Consider the following 15160-nt stretch of genomic DNA (forward strand, 5'->3'; position numbering starts at 1 on the left):
TATACCTGCTTCTCTTTTTACAAAAATAATTTATGTGGTGAGTATTTTTAGGTTGGAAGATTTGTTCTTCCTTCATGCTTTTTAAAATTTTTTCCTGTTTTAATGAGAAATAATTGACATACATCACTGTATGTCCTTCCCTCATATTTGAAAGTATCCATTTATGGTATTTTTTTCCTTTTATTAGTTATGTTTGGCACATGAAAATATGAATATAAAGTAAATTAATATCCAAATAACTGAATTCACTTTTTAAGAGGCTCACTCTAATTTTATGAACTATCACTGTATTTGCACAAATGATTTCTTGTTCTGTTATGATGTAAGCAGGAAGACAAACAAAAGGCTAATAGTGATCCAAACTAATTAGTGGGAGTCCAAAAGTAATCCTTTTAATACAAAAATCATGAAAGGTTATAAAAGAACTGACAGAACTTTATAGCCAATGGCAAATATGAAAATTCTGTGACTTCAAAGTAAGAGACTTCAAACAAAAATGGGAAAAGTGCTGAAAGAACAAACATTAAAAAATAAATTAATAGGAACAAGACAGTAGGTTAGTGATGGAATCCGGGTGTGGTATCATTGCACTATTTTTAGATTCTTGTGCTTTACTTTAGAATTAGCACAGCTAATAATTAAGGTATTTTTAAAATAATAATTAAGTACTCTTGTTCCTCAATGCAGGCAGGAATGAAAAATAGGAGAAATAACTCAGAGATAGACCACATTATATCCTCTAGGCTTCACTATTACTATTTAAGCCTTTTTTCTTATCCATTGCTAGATTTAAAAAAAAAAATCAATTTGAGGAGAAATAATAAAAACTCTAAGAGTTGGGTGAAGAGTTTCCATTAATGTGTAATCTAATCATAGAAACAATATTTAACACTCTATCAAGAAAAAGACATGATGAGGCAAGTTTTAGCAATAACTAATGAATCATGACAATCGTAATTAAAATGATCATTACTTTGTGACATCCACAAATTTAATAAATCTCAAAACTGCAAAAGTAGCAAGTGAAAGACATCAATAGTATGTATGGTATACCTTTGTGGGAGATCTACTGTCTATGTTTGATCATGGGCAAGTCTGTTCTCTTTGAAGAGAGCAGTCATTCCATCAGTAAATATCCACAGCCCACTGTTTTTCTTTTGAATATAGTGTATCTTTCATGGGCTTCTCTGATAGCTCAGTTGGTAAAGAATCTGCCTGCATTGCAAGAGACCCTGGTTCGATTCTTGTATTGGGAAGATCTACTGGAAAAGGGATAGGCTACCCACTCCAGTATTCTTGGGCTTCCCTGGTGGCTCAGCTGGTAAAGAATCCGCCTGCAATGTGGGAGACCTGGGTTTGATCCCTGGGTTGGGAAAATCTCCTGAAGAAGGGAAAGGCTACCCACTCCAGTATTCTGGCCTGGAGAATTCCATAGACTGTATAGTCCATGGGGTCACAAAGAGTTTCACTTTCACTTTAGAAAAGCAAAGATGGAGTACTACACTCAAATTCAGTGAATAGCTTTTTGAATATAATAAAAATAGCATAAAAATCTACTATCAGCTGAGGTGGTTCAAAAAGTGTCACAAGAAATAAGAGATGGTAGAAGCAAATAAGCTACTCATCTCTCCCATAAGAAAGATCAGACCTGTATTCTACCTTATTGCTTTCCATAACAGTCACTGGACATGGAACAACAGACTGATTCCAAATTGGGAAAGGAGTACATCAAGGCTTATATTGTCACCCTGCTTATTTAACTTATATGCAGAGTACATCATGAGAAACACTGGGCTGGATGAAGCACAAGCTAGAATCAAGATTGCCGGGAGAAATATCAATAACCTCAGATATGCAGATGACACCACTCTTATGGCAGAAAGTGAAGAAGAACTAGAGTCTCTTGATGAAAGTAAAAGAGGAGAGTGAAAAAGTTGGCTTAAAACTCCACATTCAGAAAACTAAGATCATGGCATCAGGTCCCATCACTTCATGGCAAATAGATGGGGAAACAATGGAAGCAGTGACAGACTTTACTTTCTTGGGCTCCAAAATCATTGTGGATGGTGACTGCAGCCATGAAATTAAAAGATGTTTGGTCCTTGAAAGAAAAGCTATGACCAACCTAGACAGCATATTAAAAAGCAGAGACACTACTTTGCCCACAAAGGTCCATCTAGTCAAAGCTATGGCTTTTCCGGTAGTCATGTATGGATGTGAGAGTTGGACTATAAAGAAAATTGAGCACCAAAGAATTGATGCTTTTGAACTGTGGTGTTGGAGAAGACTCTTGAGAGTCCCTTGGACAGAAAGGAGATCCAACCAGTCCATCCTAAAGGAAATCAGTCATGAATATTCATTGGAAGGACTAAGGCTGAAGTGGAAACTCCAATACATTGGCCACCTGATTCAAAGAACTGACTCATTGGAAAAGACCCTGATGCTGGGAAAGATTGAAGGCAGGAGGAGAAGGGGATGACAGAGGATGAGATGGTTGGATGGCATCACCAACTCACTGGACATGAGTTTGAGCAAGCTCAGGGAGTTGGTGATGGACAGGGAAGCCTGGTGTGCTGTAGTCCATGGGGTTGCAAGAGTCAGACATGACTCAGCGACCTGAACTGAACAATCACTACGTCAACTTCTTGATGGGTTAAAAGGTTCTAACAAGAGTGTCTAACTTGAACCTGGCACAAATATACAACAAACCTACAAGTAAATGCTATAATCATACTCTTAAAAGGTATCTCTGGGTCATTTCTATAGCTATTCCTTGAAAAAGAAATGATTACAGTAATTATATGAAGCCAAGACATGTCCTCATTGAGTATAACAACAGGCACACGTTATTAAAGCTGAATGCTTCAAGATCACTGGCTCTTCCCCCAGAGCTGTTAACAGTCATGGTATCAAGGTAAGGGACCCAACTGGCATCTTTCTCAACAGGATAAAAGAGAAAGAAGTACTGCTTAAGAAGAAGAATGTTTGGTATCTAGAAGTATATAAAGTTAGAAATTAAAATGAAGTCAAAATAATGTGTCAAAAATAATGTCCTAATTTCATAAGGGCTATTCCTAAAAATCTGAACTCATTTTACCATTAACAATCTGTAAAATTTTGTTGGTGTTTCTAAAGACTGGCTATATGTTGCAAAACATGGAGAGCCATCAATGTTCAGATTCTTTTTCCCACTTGTCCTGGCATCACAAAGACTTCTGCCGACCAGTTTCTTTTCTCAAACTGATTTCACATGTATATTGTTAATAATGCTGCTACGAATATTCAGGCACAAGTTTTTGTGTAGATAGTTGCATGCATTTTAAGTCTCCTTTTATGAATTTCCCTACATAGCCTATGTTACCGCTACATGTTTATTATTAGTGGTGATATAGTATAGTGGTTACTCCAGTACTCTTGCCTGGAAAATCCCATGGACAGAGGAGCCTGGTGGGCTGCAATCTATGGGGTCACTAAGAGTCCGACACGACTGAGCCACTTCACTTTCACTTTTCACTTTCCTGCATTGGAGAAGGAAATGGCAACCCACTCCAGTGTTCTTGCCTGGAGAATCCCAGGGACGGGGGAGCCTGGTGGGCTGCCGTCTATGGGGTCATAGAGACTCGGACATGACTGAAGCGACTTAGCAGCCGCAGCAGCAGTATAGTGGTTAAAAGACTGACTCCAGAGACAGACTGCTTAAATTCAAATCCTAACTAAGACATGTACTGGCTGTATGAACTTGGGCAAGTTATTTAATCTCACTGTGTGTTAGTTTCCTCTCCAGAGATAGGGATAACACCACCACCACCTATTTCTAGAGTTGTGATAAGAATCAAATGATGTAACCTGAAATGTCATAAAACATTATAACAACTTAAAATATTTGAATAAACAAAAACCTATATTCTGATACACATTTTGATAAGGCATGGTAGCACAATCACATGATTGATGAAGTAAAACTGTGTTAAACTTCTGTTTTCAGGAGGGAAAATGTTTAAAATTATCTGATCAAATGATTACATTATCAATGATTAAATTATCTTTGAAATGGTATATGGAATGAAATATACACCTACACAAACATTCAAGTCAAATCTGAGTAAGGTTGGTAGACTACATCAATGTCAGTCTCCTGACTGGGATATTATACTACGGTTTTGCAAAATGTTACCACTGGGGAATACTGGACAGAACGTCCATGTCCAATTATTAGTTCATACCAATGGCATGTGACTCTACAACTAGCTCAAAACAATTTTAAATTTAAAAATATAAATTTACAAAACATCATTCAACTGTATGCTTATAATGGGTGGCTTTTATGGGACAACTGCCATAACCTGTAGAAGTTACATTAAGGAAAAAGCAGCACCATTGCTTTCATCACTGGTATCACCAAACACCTTTTACTTTGCTTTTCTCTTATGCATTGAGAACAGATTACACATTTTCTAGTTAAATGACATTTTTTAGCTACTTCTACATCATTCATTGTATCTTTTCCCCCTCAGCTTTTATTTCGAGTAACTGACATATAACACTGTATAAATGTAAAATATACAATGTAACAATTTATAATAGGTAAATATTAGGAAATGACTACCACAATAAGGTTAGTTAACACATCCATGACCTCACATAGTTATGAGCAACTTTCAAATATACAATACAGTATTGCTGGCTATAGTCACCATACTATGCTTTCAACCCAGCACTTATTCATTTCATAACTGGAAGTTAGTACCCTCTGAGAACCTTCACCCCATCACCCCTGACCCCCAACAAATTAAACCTGGACCTAGTAGTATACCAATAGATTCTATTAGGGAATAAAAAGACATAGAACATAACTCTTTTTTATTTATTTATTTATTTTAATTGGAGGCTAATTACTTTACAATATTGTAGTGATTTTTGCCATACATGCACATGAATCCGCCACAGGCGCACATGTGTCCCCCATCCTGAACCCCCCTTCCAACTCCTTCCCCATCCCATCCCTCAGGGTCATCCCAGTGCACCAGCCCTGAGCACCCTGTCTCATTCATCGAACCTGGACTTGCGATCTGTTTCACATATGATAATATACATGTTTCAGTGCTATTCTCAGAACATAAATCTTTCAACAGACATAAATCTAACTTGAAAGAAGCATTTATGGTATTTTTAGTGAAGCAATAACTTCATTTTCTGTCCTAAATTGTCCTCCAAAACACTTCATCCCAATTCACTCATCTTTTTACTTAATTCTCAGATTATCCAAAGCTTGAATTCAAGTCACTTTGAGGAACAACCCTTAGTAAGTATAAAATGTTGATTTCCAAATTCTTAATACTGCAGGTAGGTTGACATTATCACTGAATTTATTTTTACACAAAATATTCAAAATCCACCTACCATCTATCTATAATTCTTGAAACCTGGTGCACTTAACTGCATTTCATGACAAGTGGAAAAGGTATAAATGAAAGCTGATAGAATTTACTATTTTGGAATGGGCAACCAAAATCTATTTTACTGAGAAAGTATTGTATGTCTATCTTAGGATTTTTCTGCAATGCACAATTTAGGATAAGAATAATGCTGGAAATAAGCAAAGACACACAATTCTTTTTTGGCTGCTAGTCACAATGATTCAGGTGTATTGCTTTACCCTCTTCCTTTCTGAAACTCTTCTCTCCTACAACATACCAAAACAACAGATGCACTATGTAACCTTCTTAAATAATGCCACAGTATTCACTGAGTTTTGGCAGTGAATCAAAATAGAAATTGGAGATCTAGACCAAGTAAATACTGTATATTTGGCAAAATCATTTGTGGTTGTGTTCTTCAACACAGTTTCCAAGATAACCACCAGCTCTACTTGGCAACCTTACTCTCCCACAGTTAAGACTCCATTTGTAAAGCTGGCTTAAGAGAGATTTTCTTGCTACTGGCTCTGGTGCCATTACTACTCTTAAGAACTACTATGCAGTGATGGCCTAAGAGTTGAGAAAATGTTACTTTCATGAACCAATACTGACAGCTAGCTGATCCAAAGTTTTAACCTGTCTCCATGACTCAGAAAGATTAGAGTGGAACAGTCTACATGGTTGTTTACAAAAGAAGTCTCTTCCTAGTGAAGATGGCTAGGTAAGACTATTAAATTCTTCTAACTAACAACAACATCAACAACAAAGACAACAATTGAACTCTTGTAGTAGAAGGAATTAGGGCAAGGAAAAGCAGATTGAACACTTTCTAAATATTGGACATTTTAAAAACTGTGAAACATCTAAAGCTTTTGAGAACATTTTATGGTAATTTCTTGAGAATTCATAAGAATATACTAACTTGGATTTGGGCCAGGATGAAAAATAAGGTGTTCTGCCAGGTGTTTCTGTGAATCATAAGAACTTCTTAATGAGTCAGCAAATAAGGAAATACATTTCAATAGTGACATCTGGCTTACAGCACTGTGTATGGGTGGAGCACTGGAGAAATTGATAGAGAAATTCTAACTCCAACAAGTGAAACCAAAACATTAACTCCAGTCTTTGTTATCTAAGTGCCCAAACAGAACTCTGGAAGTCTGTCATAGCAACTCCTGGGCAGCCGCATTTCACCTGCTGGGAGTGACTCGGACCTGCTAATGTCTACATCCATGTGCCACTGAATCAAAATCCTATCAATCCTGTTGGCTCCTGGCATGGACCAGCACGAGGCCAGACCTAATCAGAGCCCTAAGAAGTTTGGTAAATGTGTGAATTTAAACAAGACAAGAGACTTCCCTTATTCCAAGTTAATTTCTCATTAAGCATTAGCTCAATTTTTAAACATAAGCAAAACAATATTGTAGTTTAAGAAAAACTATCTATCTTATTATTCTCCACTATGACTCCACTACAATTCAATTACCCAAAACAGGTCAAGCTGTGAGATTTTTGAAGAATCCAGGTAGCACTGACTTTCACAAATATGGTAAACAAAGAGCTGAGGTTATATCTTTCATTGTAAACTATTCCATAGTAATTCAAATAATTTTTCTAATAAAAGAGAACACTTTCATTTGGATTAGTGAATAAAATGTACAAGTCCTTCTTATAATCATTGAAGTCCCTTATACAATATTCATTAGTAGCTACTTTCAGAAAAGTCTAAATTGGATGCTGGGAAAGAACAGGCCTTCATGGTCACATTCAAAATGATTAACCAATGTAGATATTCTTATTTATCAATGTGAGCAATAAATATTATATCTATTATTAGTTGAATAGCCTGAAGACAGTATATACAACATTGGAAAAGTCCCCCCAAAGTAGTTAGTGACATCTGGCTAACTACTTTGCCAAGAGTAGTTAGATACTACTCTTGGCAAAAGGAATTATATATTTTAAATTCTCAATTGCTGGGATAATTAACCACAGTTTTCTCAACAGATAGTAAGCATTTCTGCTAAACTCTTTAAGTGTTTTCTTTATTATCTGAGGACAAATAAGAACAACCAAATGAGCTGTTTCTATTCCACAAAGATGAATAACATGTCTCCCTTGTAATCATGCATCTACAACGATTAAACTTAACTGCTTTCCAGAGATCAAAATGTAGAGTTACAAAGTGAATTACTAAGGACAAGTAGTTTTGGAGATGGGATTTATGGAACAATGTCCATTATTGCGTTTTTTCCCCATCCATCTTTTAATTGTATACATGACTTCTAAACTTGTTTGACTTTCCAATCCTTCACTAACACTTCTCTGTTTAATAGCATTAAAATATCAGTATTTATTATGTTGAAATGTATATTCTACTTCAAACCTATTATGAAACACACAAGCAAACAAGGAAAAGAATATAACTCCCCTCCAGTATTTCGACTTTCCATTAAAATGCAAATATAATGATTTCATTAGCCAAGCAACAATACCCACAGCCTTAAATCAAACCAAACCATAGCCAGTATCTTTCCTATATACATTTCCAACTGTCCCTAAGATAGAATCTTACTTTTATGTTGGATCATTTATTGATGAATATTTTTGGATTTGGATTTGTCATTATCTATCCCTGACTGGAGAAAGAAAAGCATGATGTATGATTTGAGATTTTAAACTGTGGCTCTATTCTACTCCCTAGACAGGCAAATACAAAAACATTTTACTAAATTTTAAACGACTGGAAAATGACCCCTTTTCAATTCCTAAACAGTACAAGGAGGAGGAGAAAAACTCACTCAATACAATTAAAAGTATGTCATGAGGGCAACAGCCTGTACATTTCACTTATATTTCACACTCGACCTTCCCAGCAGTCCATCCAGCCCACACTTTATTTTGCCACAGATAGAAAACTCTCCGTAGAAACTTAGCTTAGTATCACTAGAAAAGCAGCCTCCATGAAAAAGATTCATCAAGAGTCATGTATGAGTAAAGGAAGAAGGAGAAAAAGGAGAAAAGGGAGAAGAACGGGAGGAGAAAAGGGACACACAGAGAAAGGCAGAAAGATAAAAAGACCAGAGAACTGCGAAAAAGAGAAATTTGGATGAGACTGTTAGAAATGTGTTCTCTGCTTCTCCGTTTCTTCACTGGGATTGGGTTTCATTTCTTTCTGCGCCCCTGACCTTGCAGTCTTCCAACTCACCCCTCTCCCCCCGTCCCCGCGCCCGCCCGTCTGCCCCCTCCCCCGGCCTGCGCCTGCCTTTGTGTCTGCCTGTCACTTACCGGTGAACCCGACGAAGCTGATTTGGGAAAAGCACAAAGCCAGGACACAGATTTGCTCACAAATGCTCTCACACACGTTCCCCCACGCTGAAAGGTACAGCCCATGGCAGAGCTGATGTACCTTGAGAAAAGTGGGGTTCGGGTCTTGTCTGGGGAAGCCAAGAAACTATTCTTTCCTCTCTCGGCTCCGCAGCGCTAACAAAACCCGCGGACTTCAGGGGGGAACGAAAAAAAAGAAAAAAACAACAACCCCCGACCGAGTGGACTCCTGTTCCACTCGCCCTGACACTCGCTGAGCGCGGCCCCCCGAAAAGGGGACACGGGGCAGGCAGAAGGGGGCGGACGCAAACGCACACTCAGATCCAGACCCCCAGCGGAGAAAAGGGTCGAAAACCACACGGTCCGTGTGCTCCCCAGGGGTGGGTGAGGATAAACCCGGGGCTCGTCTGCCTTCCACCGAGGGAGGGGGTGGGGGAAGATTCAAGGAAAAAGTCGTGCCCCCCGACAGCTGAACTAGTTTAGAAAGGAAAGCAGAGAAAAATCACTTTCCGGAGGATAAAAGGCCGGGAAAGCGGCCGGCCGGACTCACAAAGGTAAGTTTTCTGGGTGAGGAGGGCACGAGCATTAATTAACAGGAGAGAGAGGGGAACACACAACTACAGGTTTAAAAGGGGGGTGGGGGGAATTAAAACTATATTTGTCAGCCATGTTGAAGAGGCTCCAGTAATTTGTGAAGCTTCCCTTCTTCCCTCTTGGTATTTGCGGGTGACACTGCAGGCTTTGCTCCCCAGTCCCTGTGAGCCCGAGAGAAAGCGAAGGGGAGAGGAAAGGGAGAGTTTCGCGGCATAAGAGAAGCGCTCTGACCTCGTTCTCGTCCCTCAGCCTTGCAGCAATCCAGCAGTTTGCAGTCGGGTCTCCTTTCTAACAAATCCTAAAGGGCAGCCATCTTGCTTCCTTCTGCTTCTCTACGAAAGCAGCCTAGCCTCCGCATCAATATTCATAAGGCAGTTTGACGTCTGTTCTCATCACTCGGCGGGGCTGGCGTCTCGGGGCGGCCGCGGCAAGGGGGCGGACGTGACTCGCATGCGAGCCGGGCCTGGGCGCGCGGCGCTCGCGAGGAGGAGGCGGCGGGGCCGCCCGAGCACTGGCCGCTGCCGCCGCCGCCGCTCTCCGCCTCCTCCTCCTCCCGCTTCTCCGCCTCCTCCGCCCCGCTTCCTCCTCCTCCTCCTCCTCCTGGCCGCCTCCTCCTTCCCCTCCGCCCGGGCCTCCACCGCCGCCCCGGGGCTCTCGGCCCGGACTCCCCGGGAATTGGCTCCTCGCCCCGGGGCTCCCAGCACAAAAGCCGGAGGCACCTGGGGCCGATCGAAGGGGCGCACTCTCGAGGCTGGGACTGGGGAGCCAGGGAGGGGAGCAGTGCGCCCGGAGGAGCGCGGGGGAAGGTCCAGACCCCGGGACCCTTGGACGGGTCGCCACCCAGGTGGAGGCGTGGGACTGGCGCGACGAGGGAGGTAGTGTGAGTCCCTGGCAGGAAGGTGCGAGACCCCAGCTGAACCTTTTAAACTTTTTTTGGTATCGTACCCACTGCGACCTTAGGGTAGATGCGCACCTCCCTAATCCCCAGTGCCCGCGCACCCGCCCCGACTCCCACCTCCTGGCAGGTATCCCCGCGCACGCCCGGGAGCGCACCCACCTTCGCCCGCGCAGGCCCGCACCCCAACCCCTGGTAGGTCCACTCGCCCCGCCTCGCCCCCACTTTGGCATCCTCTCCCCACAGTCGTTTTAATCTCGCTCTGCAGAAGCACTCCCCAGTTTCTCAGAGGGCATGCCCTTAGTGCTTTAGGGGCCTGTAGTCTCAAAGACTCGACAAATTAGGAAATTGACCGAGGCCCGCTTCTCACAGCCCCAGCCCACCTTCTGTTTACTTTGGCCACGTGGGCTGAGAAGAAGGATTCACGCAGATCCGAGAGGACTTTCTCAACAGTGACTCCTTACTTCTCCCTAAATTCGGTCGTAAGAAATAAACCTGCAATTTCTCGCGTGAGAGCCTCTATTTTGCAAAAATGCCCAGCCTTATAATTAAGTAATGAAGAAATCGACCCGTAAAGAACTAAACTCCGAATGACGGACTCTCGATTTTCCCTGACGTTCGGGATTCTACAATCACTCGCATCCGTTGACAGTTTTTCTTTTCTATTGCCGAGTAGATTTGCTTCTCTTTTTAATGCTTTGTTAAAAAGAATCATCATTTATGTTGAAGATGAGATAAAGAACAAAGCCCATGTGAATCTTTATATCAGATTGATAGTTTTTGAGATTGGCCCTGTATTAGAAGTTCTCACGTTACTGGCATTCAAATTTTAGATAGATTTTTGGGGGCACATCTGTTTTGGGATCGCTACATTGTGACCAGGCTATTCTTAAGTCAACACAAGTTATTTTGTATAGTTGACATTTTTTTGTCCGTAATTTCTTTAAGAAGTGAAGGCTTTACCCAATTTTATGAGATCGGAATATTTCCTCTTTGAAAAGGCTTTAAAAAGGCAACTGTTTGTATGTTACATTGTAACAAAGAAGAGCGTTTAAAGTGTGTTCCAATGAAACATTGTTTATTCCACTTTGAGACAAAGTTGACTTCGACTTCTGGTTTCGAACTTGTCTAAGCAAGATCATTCGTTTCCCTAAGCATTCATGTAAAATGAATTTCCATCTTTTTTAACTGCACACCAATGTGTCTTTGAAGTCTTGGTAATTGCTAATGAGCTGTAAGCTGTTTAAGAGGTGCCTTGTAATTTGTTCTCAAGTCCCAAACATAAAGTTTCCTGAAGACTGTGACCTACCTTTGTGTCCAGCACAAAACAGCAGAATTGTGGAAAACATGGGCTTTGGAGTCAGACCTAGATGGATCTTGACTCCACCCCTTACTAAATGTGTGACCTTAAGCATGGTACTTAACTCTTTGTGTATCAGTGCCCTTATCTGTCAAGTATGAAGTGGTAGTCTCTCAGTGGTGTGCTACTCTTGGTGATTCCATGGACTACCCTGCCAGGCTCTTCTGTCCATGGAATTCTCCAGGTAAGAATACTGGAGTGGGTTGCCTTTCCCTTCTCCAGGGGATCTTTCCTGGGTCTCCTGCATTGCAGGCAGATTCTTTACTGTCTGAGCCACTATTAAAACAGTGTGTTGTGAGAATTAAATATGACACTAAGTGCCCAGGTAGTTATTATTAATACTATTACCGATCATAAACTTTCTACTTCCAGGAGTTTTTCTTGTTTGACTAGAAGTATGTAAGTAAATATATGTCTTCTTACATTGAGTAACATGTGGCAAATATTGTACTGACATGAGTTTGATATGACTACCTGAATGCTCCCTTACTTATGTATATGACAATTGGGGAAATGATCTGTAGGGTCACCTCTTTCTCATTTATCTTTTAAATACCTCCCTCTTTCTGTGTTGTAACAGGTGGTTCTTATCTGTCTGGAATCACACTTGACTTGCAGTTGGTTTTTCGACAGGCCCTGAACCTTTTCTTGCCAACTTCTCTGCACCCCACCCCACCCTTAACCACCATGACATTTTGTTAATTTGAAAGAAAATTCCTTACTCCTCTTGGCTATTGTGACTTTTCAACAGCAAAAGGAAGTAAAATTCTATGTCTACAGGTATAAAATATTTTAGTAAAATTTTGTATTGTTGATAAAAAAAAAAACACATCCTCTTTCTTAACCTCTATTTCTGGGAAAGAAAACCTATAGTGCACATAATCAGCTGTTTACTAAATATTAGTGCACATTTGTACGAGTAATTCAGAGCCAGCTTTTATTAATTGTGTGCATTCTTGAGATTCCTCCTCTTATAGGTGTGGATAATGTGTTTTTAAAAGATAATTTGTTGTTTTAACAACAGTCAATTGTTATCAAACTCCTTACCATTTTACCCCCTCCAACTAGAAAGACCAGCTCTGCTTCCACACAGAAAAATCCTTGCTTCCTTACCAGAGAAAAAAGACTAATAGAACAAGTTCCACGACATGCTATTCTGTGTTAGAAAATTGACTTGATTGGCCTGGGCACCTGCTGTCTAACTCAGTTGCTGGTCTCTAAGCCTCTTAGGGTGGAGGCAGCTTCCTGTCTGCTCTGTCCTTTAAAGAGCTGACAACAGCAGCTTGCTTTACAATGCAAATTTCTTGTACTAACAAAAAATAATAGGTTATTCTTACTTTCCTCCCCTCCTGCAGAATAGGAAATTTTCTTAAGGACTTGACTTTCTCTTTAACAGAGAGAAAAGAGTTGTGGTACATACTCCTTTGAAAGAATTATAGTGGTTTAACAAAAACATTAAATTATGGCCTGTTGTTTCCCATCTCCAAAAACATATTTCTGAAGCATGACATGATAAAGATTCTCTGCATGCTTAAGAGACAGTTGACCTTCAAACAGCACAGCAGTCATTGCTGTGAAGGGACTTTCTTGTTTCTTTTGTCTAGTGACAGTACTGCACACCATACAAGGTATCTATTTAACATAAGTCGAATGCCAGTTTAAAAAAAAAATCTCCAAGAGATGAACCATTTAGAACACTTTAAATTATTTATATACATTGTTACTAATATAAATAATCATTGTCTAAAGCCAAGGATCATAATATTATGATTCTCTTTTGTTAATGTGATTTTTACTTATTTTTTTTTTCCGACCTTGTTTCATATGGTTAATTCCTCTTTCTATAATTTGGAAATTTTTAAAGAAATAGATACAAATGATATAATCCTAGCACTCAAACCAAATGTGTCTACTGACTTAATGGGGGTTAAAACAAGATGTCAGATGAAACTCAGAAATCTAATCTGATTAAAAAACTGCCAAAGGTGTTATAAAAATAATATTAGGATCACTAGAGATCTCATGGAAATGCCTCTAGAAGTGTTGCCAATGTGTTCCTGACATCCATGAATTTCCTTCTCATGAATTCTGAATCTGCAATCCAGTAACTACTCTTCTTCTCATCCAAATTTGGTAACACATTTAATGTTCCACTTTCTTTGAGAGAATAATTTTTCAGCTTCAGTGATAGGCTCAGACGGTAAAGTGTCGTCCTGCAAAGCAGGAGACCCGGGTTCGATCCCTGGGTCAGGAAGATCCCCTGGAGAAGGAAATGACAACCCACTCCAGTACTCTTGCCTGAAAAATTCCACGAACTGAGGCGCCTGGTAGGCTACAGTCCATGGGGTCGCAAAGAGTCGGACGTGACTGAGCGACTTCACTTCTTCTTTTTCAGTGATAAACTTCAGTAATGAAATTTATTAGTAATTACTTCAGCACCAGTCTACATTGATGTAAGATTTTTATAGTTTTAAAAGTGTTTGGGGGGACTTATCTGGTGGTACAGTGGAGGAGAATCCAACCACTAATACAGGAAACAATTCCATCACTGGTACAAGAAGATTCCACATGCCCGTGGAACAACTAAGCCCACTTGCCACAGCTACTGAGCATGCGTGTAACCGCAGGCTCTAGAGTCTGTGCTCCGCAACAAGAGAAGCCTCCGCAATGAGAAGCCCCTGCACCACAACGAAGAGTAGCCTCCTGTTCTCTACAACTAGGAATCTGCCTGCCAACGGTCCAAAGATTCCGTATGCCACCGGGCAACAGTCCACTTACCACAATTACGGAGCTGCCGCTCCAGAGCCCGTGAGATGCAACTACTGAAGCCCACGCGGCTAGAGCCTGCGCTTGTACTCTGCAAGAGAAGCCACCGCAAGGAGAAGCCTGCACGCCGCACGAGACAGTAGCGCCCTCTCAGGACTAGAGAAAGCCTACACAGCAACGAAGACCCAGCACAGCCAAAAATAAAATAAATGAATAGTTAATTTAAAAAATGTTTTTCATGTAAATTATCATATGTGAAACGAATCACCGGTCCAGGTTCGATGCATGATACAGTGTGCTCAGGGCTGGTGCACTGGGATGACCCAGAGGGATGGGATGGGGAGGGAGGTGGGATGGGGGGTTCAGGATGGGGAACGCATGTACACCCATGTCTGCTGCTGCTGCTGCTGCGTCGCTTTAGTCGTGTCCGACTCTGTGCGACCCCATAGATGGCAGCCACCAGGCTCCCCCGTCCCTGGGATTCTCCAGGCAAGAACACTGGAGTGGGTTGCCATTTCCTTCTCCAGTGCATGAAAGTGAAAAGTGAAAGGGAAGTCGCTCAGTCGTGTCCGACTCTAGCGACCCCATGGACTGCAGCCTACCAGGCTCCTCCGTCCATGGGATTTTCTAGGCAAAGTACTGGAGTGGGGTGCCATGTCAATGTATGGTAAAACCAATACAATATTGTAACGTTAAAAAAAAAGTTTTTGTACACTAGTCTTTTTATGGTTAGGTACACACTAATAAAAGTTTAATATTCAAAATTATATGCCACATTCAAAATGGCCTTTAATTCCCATC

General features: G+C 40.9%; 1 protein-coding gene across 5 annotated transcripts in view; it reads right to left on the reverse strand.

Moving 5' to 3' along the window:
* TET2 (tet methylcytosine dioxygenase 2) overlaps positions 1 to 9897 on the reverse strand; it is a 145796-nt gene extending 135899 nt beyond the window's left edge. For 2 of the 5 annotated variants that reach the window (XM_027543918.1, XM_027543915.1), the window contains exon 1: positions 9570 to 9897. The gene's annotated coding sequence lies outside the window, so the exon portion shown is untranslated. Of the gene's footprint in view, positions 1 to 8705; positions 9221 to 9569 lie in introns of those variants that run through there. The other 3 variants (XM_027543920.1, XM_027543916.1, XM_027543919.1) reach the window with 2 other exon arrangements.
* Positions 9898 to 15160: the final 5263 nt, after the last annotated feature.

The sequence above is a fragment of the Bos indicus x Bos taurus genome, chromosome 6 (genome assembly GCF_003369695.1).
Source record: "Bos indicus x Bos taurus breed Angus x Brahman F1 hybrid chromosome 6, Bos_hybrid_MaternalHap_v2.0, whole genome shotgun sequence".
Taxonomy (NCBI): domain Eukaryota; kingdom Metazoa; phylum Chordata; class Mammalia; order Artiodactyla; family Bovidae; genus Bos; species Bos indicus x Bos taurus.